Below are 3,244 nucleotides of genomic sequence, written 5' to 3' on the forward strand. Positions count from 1 at the left end.
GTTTTCAATCTCATAAGGGTGAATCCTAACAAAGATGCCCTTGTCTTGTACATTTGTCTGTCAACTAGCAATTTGAAAGACAGAGGGATGAGCCTGAAACTGGAGAGAGAAGGATGAGGGTGGATGAGTCTAAAAAGAGGTTTGGGGGAGAAGGCAGAGACGAGATCCTGCCCAGGGCAAGGCAGGGGAAGAGGGAATAATAGAAACTTGGGCCTTATTATACGTAAAGTAACACCTATTAATTTCAAATTAATATGGGATAAAATTATCTCAAATTTAATTATTTAAAATTTAAAATATACTAAATATAAGTTTAGAGTCTAAATTTTCATTCAACCCATGACTTAATCGTCTTTTCTTAATTTACATGAGGTAGTTAAAGTAGTCTTGTAGTGAAGTGTGAAGAAAGAGTGTGCTCAAATTGAGAAATATACCCATTCCACATCCTTTTGCACATTCAATGTTGCATTCCAAATCACGTCACTTCAATTCAAACTTTTGCCATTACCCAAAAGATAATTTTTTGTTATTCAAACATTTTTTTGTCATGATGAATTATAATTCTCCAAAATCTCTAAAGTTGTAGTTTTCTTTCTAAACATTAAAGATATTTTATTAGGATCTTAAAATTATTCATGTAGCTTTAAGGCATGATGCTTACCTAAAGTTTTGAATTGGATTGCCAGAAGAAAAAAACAATCAAGTACTTTTAACCATTTTCATAGCAATTTGGATTTATGGACACGTGAAATTGGGAGATTTTTTAGATGGGAGAATTGCTGAAAGATCAGAGAAGAAAAATTATGCTAAAAAGCCTAGTCAAATTTAAGGATTAAATTTAATATTTTATTTATAAAAGAATCTATTCAACTAACCAAAATGCCCCCTCGGCTGCCACCCTCTCAAACATTTCGGTTCTCTCACTCCACTCTCTCCTCTCTCTCCCTCTCCCTCTCCATCAACGTCCTCCATCTACAACTGCAAACCTGTCACCACTATAGCCGCAAACCTCACCAGAGAAGCCCCGCCACCATCAAGACGTCGCAAGAGAAGTTCGTTTCCATTGCAGATTTGGATTCTAAAGGTCCGGCTTTGCCATTTTCGTCATCGAGAATCACATTTCTTTGTCGGATCCATGGATTTTTTGTCTTAACTCACTGAAATCTTCATTTCTTCCTTAGTTTTTATTTGTTCAGATTCGAAGGTAACTTTTTCTTGCTAACATGAGAATATTTACTTTTTATTTATTGTTTAATCATTTTGAACTCCATAGAAATGCTAAAACTTAATTATTGTTCTTTTCTTTAATTTTTTTTTGTTTATTTCTTTATCGAATTGAAGTTTGGTAGAGGGTGACAGAATAGAATGAGGAAAAGGATAAAGGACAAAGCATCACCTTGATAAGAGAGCGGTTATGGAGGGAAGAGCTACTCCTTCAGCGAGTCCAAAGAAAGCTCGAGCCATCAATAAGGCGAATGTGTCATCCTCTATTTTCTTTCATGTTTTGTTTAATTGCTGCTCAAAATTGTTAGAAAGCATGCAAGTTTAGATTCCTGAAATGGAATGAAAAATTTGTTCTTAAGCTTTCTAGACTATGTCAACTAATCAAAATAAAACTTATTCTCTTGGGTTCAGTGTTTTGGTCCAGAAAACATTTGATAGTTGGTTTTGACAACATGTTGCTATTTCAATTAGTTCCTTCTTTATTATTGCCAAGTGATATGGCAAAAATTCTGTCATATGAATTGGATGATTTGGACATGCTTGTAATTTGTAAATATGTACATGCTTTGCCTTATCTGGATCCCCAGTTCTTGGTGTCGGTTTCATTGGTTCTTTGGCTAGAACGCGTCCAAAACTTTGGGAGCATAGGTAATATCTAATTTTTAGTTGCAGAACTGGTTAATGTGCCTGACTCATTCAGCCTAGGCAAAGCTTTCAAGTTGTTCTTCTTTGCCTAACTCTTAAAGGAGTAACTTGTTGATCTTAAATTGGCATTAATATTAGTTGCTAACTATTGGTTCATTGCCACTAGAGGTTCAATTCTTTGGTGGCATAAGTCATTTAAACTCCATCCAACTAGGGTACTCCATCTAGGGACAGTTCTCTAATTTTTTCTTTTATTTTTTTTTTTTTTATGGCAACAAGTCTATAAGTTAATCTTGCAAAACTTAGCTGGCAAATTGTTAAAGAAGACATGTATAAATTTGAGTGACAGTATAATGGCATGCTGCTCTTAATCTTGTATAATGGCATGCTGCTCTTAATTCTTGGCTTTCAGTGTGCATCTTATAATTTGCTTTTCCTTAGCTGCAGTAGTGAGCATGTTGGCCTTTTATAATTATACTCTAAAATCTTGACTCAATATAAGCCGATATCAACTATGGTTAGAAAAAGTGCATTGCCAATATTTTGGCTTTGGATTCATTTATACAATGCAAATATACTGTAAGGATGTCTGACCTTGTAAATTGGTCTCATTTTCCTTTAAATATGTCCTTTCCAGGTCTATATATCTTATTATAAAAAATGTCCCCTTTAGTGGCTTTGAAGAGGGACATGTCAACTGTAATGATTTGAGCTTGATTTATGTTGGTCTCCTCTCTTAGGCCATTACTAGATAGGTCTTTAGACTCCTCTTTAACGTACCTAGGCTCTCCATTAGATTGGGCTTGTGACATATAGATCTCCATTAAGGAACCCTCCTTGGATGCCTTCTCTATGGATTGGGCTTCCATCAATGGGCCTTTAAAACTTGATAGTGGATTCTTAGATACAATAGGGTTGTATCCATGGAGTCAGAACTTGTTGAACATTTGTGGGACCTCCTTGGCTCCTCCAAGCATGTCACTTTCACCCTTTGGACCTTTCTTTGCGTGGTCAAGCTCCGCCATCTTAATTATGTTATATGAAGTTCCATTGACCCTCTAGATTTGCATCAATATATTTTTGCAATATTTATTAGCTATTTTTTTAGTTTTGGCTACATTTCTCACCTATTGTACTAACTCATACCAATTTTGCATCATTCATACTTTATTACACTTTGGCTTCTTCTTCTTCTTCTTCTTCTTTTTTTTTTTACCCTTTAAGGTTATTTTATCAATTAAAAAAAAATTAAAACAAAAGAACCTAAATGCTCCTCAACACGTCTTTGGCTCTTTGCCTTTTGAAGCAAGCTAAGGGTTAGGAAGTTTCGCTCCTCCATTCTTTTCCATCTTCATTCTTGCATGCCGTCGCTGTC

General features: G+C 35.2%; 1 long non-coding RNA gene across 1 annotated transcript; it reads left to right on the forward strand.

Moving 5' to 3' along the window:
* The first annotated feature begins 860 nt into the window (after nt 1-860).
* LOC129284797 (uncharacterized) lies at nt 861-1,810 on the forward strand. Its single transcript, XR_008586961.1, has 2 exons — nt 861-1,204; nt 1,342-1,810. It is a non-coding gene; the product is annotated as an uncharacterized LOC129284797 (long non-coding RNA).
* Nucleotides 1,811-3,244: the final 1,434 nt, after the last annotated feature.

Source organism: Prosopis cineraria, unplaced genomic scaffold, assembly GCF_029017545.1.
Source record: "Prosopis cineraria cultivar Desert tree isolate PC_DT_omini unplaced genomic scaffold, ASM2901754v1 PC11, whole genome shotgun sequence".
Taxonomy (NCBI): Eukaryota; Viridiplantae; Streptophyta; class Magnoliopsida; order Fabales; family Fabaceae; genus Prosopis; species Prosopis cineraria.